Here is a 9,234-nt window from a genome sequence, read left to right on the forward strand (position 1 = left end):
AGGGAGTTGCTGTATGCATAAAGCATTTCCTCTAGGTTAACAAAAAAAGACGATTGCGGGAAAGAGAGCGAAAACGAACGAGAGGCTTATGAGAGCAAGCGCATCCCATGGAAGAAGCACTGACACAAGAGGACCGGCCGCCCGTGATGGAAGCTATCGATCTGTGTAAGATCACTCAACTTCTCTGTGTTCAGAACTTGTGTGTAGCAAGTAGTGACCTGTCTGTAGAGTGACCGCGGACATAGCGGAACGTCCGAAAGAAACATCCCCCGACAACGATTACGAGCTCTCAAAGTGGTCGCAGATAGCGCGAATGTCGTAGGGCAGAGGACTCGATTCACATATCGTCGTAAAGTAACAATTGTCGGCACGAGGGGTGAGCACAACCGTTACCGAATAAATTGCAATTTAACAAAGGCTACGTCAGAAATTATTTCTTTTGTTCCTACCGTCATCCCAGACGAGATACTACGAGGGCGTGGTAGGCTGAACGGGGAAACCGTCAAAGGCATTACTTCCCCTATTGGAACCTCTTTGCCCTATTGGGGACCTAATCGACACCCTCCTCCTGAGCCGGCCTCTCCTCTGAAGTGCAGGAGCGAAGTGGGTCTAGGACTTGCTAGAAGGGATTGGAGGGGCCAAACTAGGGGCGGAACGACCAAAAAGTCGTCCAAGGCCGTTCCCCCACATCGTCGGATCTGATGTTCAGTCCGACGCGTGGTCTCTGGCCGGGGAAATAGCCCAGACTTATATCAGTTTAGGCGTCCGCGGACAGCAGCTCTTTCATCACATCAGAAGAGTCCCGCTCGGCCGTAGCTGGGCCGTAACTCGGCCGAGGATAAGGACACCTCCACTTTTGGGGGTGCCTCGCCAGGTTCCAGAGACATTCCCCTCCAAAGAGGTCATCGCGGCCCCTCACATGAAGGGAGGGACACAGTCTTTCCTCTCCCTCGTTCTCCGTTCATCCTATCGCCATCCCATTTTCGACTTAAATCGTCGCGTGCTGCCGGTCCCGTGCGGACTTCGAATTACGATCATAAGTTGTAGGCTTTTGTGAGTTTTGCGTTTCTCATTCGATAGTTGGCATGGATTTGTCGTACCTGGCGTCCTATAAATTTTCCTGGTACACTGTTCGTAAAAGAGGTCGTGATAAGTAGACCGGCGGAAATTTGTCGACAAAGTGGACAAGCGACTGCCCGCCTTGATGGAAATATCGTCGCAATATATGTGTATACGTGCTCGCGTGCGCGCAAGCCTATTTTTCTATTTGTTCCCTTTTTTCCTTTCTTTATTAATTGTGACCGATTCTCGTACGAGAGGAATTTGAACAAACTTTGTCCCCGCGACGCGGCATTGGCCAAATCTACTGGCAACTCAGTCAATTTAATTTCAGTAGAGTGGCGGAATTCTTTTCTTATTCATATCAAACGATTTCCGAATATCCCCACAATTGTGACGCGCGAGAGAAAGATTAGGTCGTCGGTTAGGAGAGCGTCGGTGAGAACGTAAAGACAGAATTCTATTTAAAATTAATAACAAATATTGTTTATTAATGTTCGACGTGGCGAGGTCAACTATGTATATTAGCGCGACGTGACATGCAGTTGTTCGCAGTCCCAATTCTGCTTAGTCACTTGGAATCCGAATTCTTAACAGAAAATTCATCTTCTTAGTGACGATCCCTAGCCGCGGAAGGCTCTTTCTCCGACACGAATTTGTAACAACCCGCGTAAAACCAATACAAACATTGGCACGAGTACGCCGAAAACAACCGCAGGAAAAATCGGTTAAACAGCGACCTATAAACAAATCGCCAAACGACCGCGGAAGAGCGAATCAAGCGAGATTCGCGTATATAAACCGCCATGAAAACCCAGTCGAGACAGAGAAATCCCAGAGAGTTCTCCCGAGACACTCCGCTGACAAGAACTCTCTAAAACTGTCATCTTCTACGGATACGCAGTCCGATCCTCGAGATCGTTCCTCGATACCGCTCCTAGCAGATTCCCGTTCGCGGATGCGCAACAAATATCACTTTGTCGTCGACTAGCGGATACACGACATCGACATTGTTCTCTCGATACCGCTCCTGATAGATTCGCCGTTCGCTGATATGCGAGAAAAATCACTCCATTGGGAAATTGCACACACGCAATCTCCACACCGCTTAACCAGACCTCGGCATCGCATAGTCGCGATCGAGATCATTTCATCATTGAGTCGCCACGCGTGATCGCAACTCTGCCACTCCGCCGATACACAACTTCGAAACCACTCCGAATCGATCCGCGACAAGGATCGATCCAAGGATCGTACCGCCATCGGCCCGCGAGGATGCGACCCGACTCCGCATAAACCGGGATCACAAATTCGTAATACAAATACCAGGCCTGGCTCGAGACGCGAAAGCATATTCAACGTCGCCGCCAGCGTGAAGACCGCGAGCCAAAGCGACTGAAACAGACACGGCTTCCGCACCGATAGACAGTCCGGTTCTGCACATCCGGCTTCGTCCAGCTCATCACGACAAACCTGTCCACAGGGACAGCCGCCCGGGTCAGAGACATCGTTGCGCGCGAATCGCCGCTTACAAACTCCGCTGCAAGCAACCGTTTATCCGCCTCACGCAAGAGGCATTTAAATCACCCGTCAATAGCATTTAATTCGACGGCCAGCCTAACCACAACAGACGAGCGCGCGCTTGAAAAAAAAAAAATGCGACAACACAACCGATCGCGTACCGCGACCCATACGCGAACCCGTGCGACGCATTGTCGCCGCTATCGAAACATACAGAATTTCCGTGTTCATATCACAACCATCAAACAACGGTATCGACACTCGATATACACCTCAGTTGTAAATAACTAACGCTTTTAAATATACGATAGATCAAGTAAAACCACATCACTGCTTCAACAATTACTTAGCCTCCTACAAATCCGAAACATACCGGCGAGTGTAATCCGGCTCGCCACGCAAAGCGGTTACCAATTGGCGCCCGAACAGAGAAAGAAAAAAAAAGGAAGGCGGGCTAGAATAATAAAAATGAAACAGTGGATTTACGCACTGTGAACAAATAATACAACGGATGGCAGAACTAGAGTTGTCCATGAAGGGCACCCTAGATGAGTTGAGGGGAAGACTCAGCAAATGAGAGGAAAACTCATGTGACGGAAAATCCACACTCATTTCTAAACAGAAACGAGGAAGAAGGAAGTCACGAATCAGACTTGATGCGAATCATCGACCACGTCGCTATTGCAAAAACAATCAACCAATGCGCAAATGGGATTGTCAGTTCGACGGTAAAGATCCCGTGTCGTTTCTAGAGCGCATAGAAGAGCTGCAAAGCAACTATGGTTATACCGAAGAGCAAATGTTGCGTACTCGTGCCAATGTTCGCGTTAGTTTTACACGTATAGTTACAAATTATTATCCTTAACTTAACCAAATTTTCGCAGAAATCGCTTGGCGCCAGCCGGCCGAAACCCGGCCTTAACTAAAACATACCACCACTGAATTCGATACCGAGCTCTCGACGTGAAAGCCTATTCTGTGCCGATCCGAATTTTTTACATCGATTAATATATTATTTACAGTAAACTTAAAAATAGCGACAACTCGATTTCTACAATAAGGCGCGTTTGCGCATCATGAATAACGCTAGATTTAAAATTTAGGTGACTGAGACATTTAGTATCGGCAAGAATGCGGCAAGTAATGCGGGAAGGACGTCCTATATGTGACGAGAACCGACAGTTCTCGCTTTCATGCGATAATAACATCTTGATTTCGATAACCGATCAGTATCGCTACCGATACGCAATAAATCAAAGATTCGAGACTTGGCTGTGGCTTGCTCACCAAATATCCTAGCCGGTCTTGCTCGTCTTTGCGGTCTTCGTTCGCTTTCTTGCTGGTGAGTCGCTAACTTTCCTCGCTACTCGTTTCGGCCGCATTATGCCGCACAGTGGCGTACTTTCCGCGAGCGCTTAGCTTTCTCATCTCGCGATACTCGCCATCGATCGTCGCTGCTCCTCACTGGTTTTTGTGGGAGTCGTTGGCTCTATTGCAGGCGCCTTCCGTGACTGCATATAGAAAATTATTTTTCGTGTACAGGATGGATACTAGCCACAAAACGACATCTGTACGGACCACGAATAGCACGACCACTTTACGGATTACAGTCAACGGCTTTTGGATACTCTTCTTTCCTCCTAGAGTGTCCCCCAGGACCTCGTTCTCCAAGATTCAGCTCATTCTTGATCAGTGATCGATAATCTGGACCCCTTGCCTGCTTTGGCGCGAGATGGATCTTTCCTCGTCCGGCCTGCTCCCTGCGCTGGTCTTCGGCGCTTAAGCCTTGGCTCTGTTTATCGTCCTTGTTGGATGAAACTTGTCGCACTTTTCCAAAAAAAATATACGCGTGAGATCTCGTACCCAAAGAGCATACGAGACAAAAATTTACGCGGCTGTCCTTCCCGCGAAGGAAGGAGGTGCGAGTGTCTAATACTCCCCTTATAGAAATATCATACTAAGAATCATTGATAATTACTTATTATCCAGTATTTTTAATACTGAAAATAAGTAATTATCAATCATTCTTAGTATGATATTTCTATAAGGGTCCTCGCATTCCCTGCCAATGGTTGGCAGTGATGGGCGAAATCGCCGCGTCACATAATTAAGAATTTTCATTTCTTTATTTTATCATCTTGAAGGGTGTTGTGTTTCAACAAAGCACACCGTTTTTATTTTTTTTCTTCTCCTTTTTCTTTCTTTTTTTTCAGTTAATAATCTTTAAGAAGTTAAGAAGTTAAGATGCCTAACAAAGAGCTATTATAACCAAGGTACGTTCGATTTAGCTATATTCGAAACTAAACATTCGCAACCTACGATTACGAGAATAAGATTACATGTAAAAGAGATCATTATTTTGGAATCCAACAGTAAAAATGCCTTTACATAAGAGCATCAAGTGTCGAAAGTCGAGCGTCAAAAGTTGAGCATATGCGTAGTAATATATAATAAATTGTTGTTGAAACACCAGATTAATTTGATTGCATACTGAACTATCAGTTGAATTTCGAGATATTTATCATGAATTCAGAAGAAATTGCAAGACATTACAAAATGTCTATTAATTATTGGTGTGGTGGATCAATATAGATCCACACAAACACGACCACCGCAGCCGCCGCATAGGCAACGCGGCGCCGTTAGCCGAGCCGCCGCCGCAACCGCGAGAGCCTCCGCGCGACGCCGTTCGGCGGCGCACTCGCGGGGGGGTTTTCTCGCGAGGAAATTATCAGTAAGAGACAATAAAAGCCAGACTCCGCGGGAAGTCGACACACTCCGCTACACGGGTCTCTCCAAGCGATTTTTGGAATAGCTAGAGAACCCTCAAGCGCAACTACATACAGCGCTGCAGACGCGCTCCGGCGTCCGCTGAAGAAACAGGTATCTACATACAGCGCTGCAGAAGCGCTCCGGCGTCCACTGAAGAAACAGGTATCTACATACAGCGCTGCAGAAGCGCTCCGGCGTCCGCTGAAGAAGCGGGTATCTACATACAGCGCTGCAGAGGCGCTCTGACATCCGCTGAAGAAGTGGTTCTCTCCAGACAGCGCTGCAGAAGCGCTCGGGAATCCGCCGAGGAGGCGGCACCGAGTCATCAGACGCCGAAACGGCGTCACCACAATTAGCCACGCCGAAGAGGTCACAACCGGCCGTTTCCCCGGCACGGATACCCGCCCATACGCCGCAAGGGAGCAAGAGCCTTAAAAAACGTGCGAGCTAAAAAAGTTGCCGGAAGCAACTTTTTGGGGGAAGTCCCCCCGAAGCCCACTAGCAGGGCAGCCCGTAGAGTACAGAAGGACCGTTTACCACGACCACGGACGCCCTCGCCTACACGAGTCGGAATCTCCACAGGTTCCAGAACCGGCGGCGACTGAAGCGGAAGTTCTCCCAAGCTGGAAGCTTCTACGAGTCTGGCTACCTCAGCGGCTCCTGACTCATCCTCCGGTGGCCACACTGTCCCGTGGCGACTCCCGGGTCAGCCGACCCTTATCGCCCAGCTACGCTTGGATGCACGAGCACCACAAGGATAAAGAGAATCAAGCAGTAGACCTCGGATATTCCCGGCAGGAGCGGATCCGGGGGAAGGAGCACCGCCTCCCCAAGAGGAGGCTCAACGCGGCGGCACGTCGTACTATGCGGAGGCTGGCACGGGCACAAATACAAGCACTCACACGTACACACGAACACACATGTACACCTGTATATCCTCATACACAAAAATAAAAATGTTTACATAGAAAATTAAAAAGGTAGCGAGTGTCATAATCATCTCTCACCCTCCCCGCGAGCGAAAGATCACACCTAATAGAATAAGAAATCCGCCAAAATTGGCATTATTTGTGGTTATTAAAATACAATAGCATTATCAGTTAACAAATATTACAAACAAAAAGTGGAGTTAATTGCATTAATATCACTAATTGCAAATGCAATATGAGCAAAACAAAAAAGGTTTTGGGTGTTACAAATGTTCGCAGAATAAGAGAGACACGGATTTATTATGCAACATTGCCCTAATAGCGTCAAGACGCTGAAATCTGAACGGCTTAGTTTTCTGCGCACAGGTGCTGCACACGGGTTTGACGCTCGACGCTCGACACTCGAACGCTTCCATGTAATAGTATGTTAACTTTCCTATAGAAATTGTAAATTCAAATATCCTTAAATTAGATCTCAAATTTGGACAAAAGTAGCCAACGTCCTTCAAAAAAGTAATAGTTGGCAATCTAGTTAAGCATGTTCTACCCTTATAGAAATATCATACTAAGAATCATTGATAATTACTTATTATCCAGTATTTTTAATACTGAAAATAAGTAATTATCAATGATTCTTAGTATGATATTTCTATAAGGGTATTAATTATCCAGAACGTAACAGATTCTTCCAATATTGCCTGACTGATATACATTTCAAGACAATGGAAAAGATCCGAAAGAGGTTTGAAGACTTTATCAATTCAAAACCGTCAAATTTTATCTCCGAGGATAACAGCTGTCTGATATATGGAGTAAAATCACAAAAAATAATAGAAATTATTACTAATATTAAAATTGTATTAAATGTTTTGTGAATAAACTTAGAATTTTTTTGTATGGAAAAGGCACTAAATTAATTTACACACATCCCATATTTTATTTCACAAAATTATTTTAAATTTAATTTAAATAAAATTTAAATAAATCTTATTATACACAACACAAAATTATATAAAACACACAAAAAAGAAAGTAATACTTCTTGTGGTATATATCAGTTATATTATCTTATATTGAAATATATTATTTTACTGTTCTTTATTTATTGCATTTAAATATAAAATATATAGTTATATTTTAAAAACTGTGTCCAGCTTTACAAATTGTTTGCTCCTATGATGAATTAATATTAACGCTTAATATTAACGATTATTATTATTAACACAATTCAAGTATAATGCAATGTATTATTATTAATCACGTCGTGCAAGCAAGACTGATATATAACCGCCTGATGTTTTTAACAACTAAAATAATAAATAATTAGTCCTAAAAATCTGTTATATTAATATAAACAATTAAAATAAATTATTGTGGTTAATTCATTTAACTAAAATCTTTAAAAAAAGTTATTTGTAAAGAAATATTTTTTAATATAATTTTTTTATGTTTATATAATATGATAATAATTATGTAAGAAATATTCATATATTGTAGTATTAGTTACTCAAATTTTTACTTACGCTGCAAAAAGCATTCATCGTCAAAGGAAAAAGTTTTCCAACGGTGATGTAAAGAGGTTTATTTGCGCGAATCATTAATAGAATTAAATTTTTTGCTTTCTTCGGTTCCAATTCGTACCAACAATATTCGCAAGCAGCTTGATAGACACTTTCGCACTATAATAAAACATAATATTTTTTTAAATATTGAAAAGTATTTCTTACAAAAAATTAGCTAATGCAAAATGGACAACTAACTTCGTATATTTATGAAATATCTTTGTTCTTACTTCAACTAAATAAATATCTTACTTCAAATAAGAAAATAAATACGAAAAACTTGAAGCTAGAGCTAAATGAAATTTGTATTTTATGTTATAATAAAGTTATAAAATCTTTTTGATCTTCAATATACTTAAGATACATCTTTTTACTTATTAGGAGAAAAGTCGCAAATAGCAATATTTAAAGAACTATGGTTAAATTTGAAAAATTAAAGTTAACTTTTAAGTTTTTAATTCAACGAAACTTATTATTGATGCTATGTAACCTTCAAAATAAAACTTTGCGACTTGATTTTTTCATATTCTTTAAATGAGAGTAGAGAGAAGGTAGGAAAGAAAATTTAATAAAATATATTAAGTAATAAATCTATAGGGATCTTGACTTTAATATGTGTTAATACGATCATTATTTTGAGTGGCCTTTAAAATGCTTTAAATATCCCTTATTGTTCATTAAAAAATTACTAACAAAAGAAGATGAGAAAACATAAACTTCCACTAAGAAAATGTTAGCAATATGCTGGCAGGTTAGGAGCAGATTCGATTAAACTCTCATAAAAAATTCATAATCATTTATATCCGTATTCATCACTTATAGAAATATTATACTAAGAATCATTGATTAATTACTTATTTTCAGTATTAAAGTACAGTTGTGGAGCCACCGCCTTCGCGGGGCTCGCGGACTCCTGCACCTAGTATACAGGAGCCGCCATCGCGCGTCGACCGTCGCAAGCAGCGTCTGCAGCCGCGCCAGTGTTTCGCGCTAGCGCCGCGTTAAGAGAGGGCCCGGTCGAGGAGAGGAGAGACTACGACTACCGCTCTCTCACCGATAAGTCGTCTTTCGCGCTCGTCCATATTAACCTTTTAGTCGTTTTTCTCGTAGCCGCGTGCCGTGTTCCGCGTTCTTAGATCGTTCGAGATCTCGCGTTCGGCGTACTTCGGCCCGAAGGCTTGTGCAGTGCCGGCAGAATTGCCACGTGCATCCTGCGCTCTCTTCCGACGTGCGCATCCGCCACGGCCAGCACGTGAGCGGTCGTAGCGAGCGGTTTCGCCAGTGATTTCTCGCGCGTTCCCGTTTTTTGCAAGTGCAGTGCGGTTGCATAGCCTAAGCGGCTTGCCTGTTGCAGGTCACCGTGAGGTCGGACGACCCTGCAGGTCGGGAAA

Source organism: Odontomachus brunneus, unplaced genomic scaffold, assembly GCF_010583005.1.
Source record: "Odontomachus brunneus isolate Ranch 3 - 2012 unplaced genomic scaffold, Obru_v1 Obru_scaffold_153, whole genome shotgun sequence".
NCBI classification, from domain to species: domain Eukaryota; kingdom Metazoa; phylum Arthropoda; class Insecta; order Hymenoptera; family Formicidae; genus Odontomachus; species Odontomachus brunneus.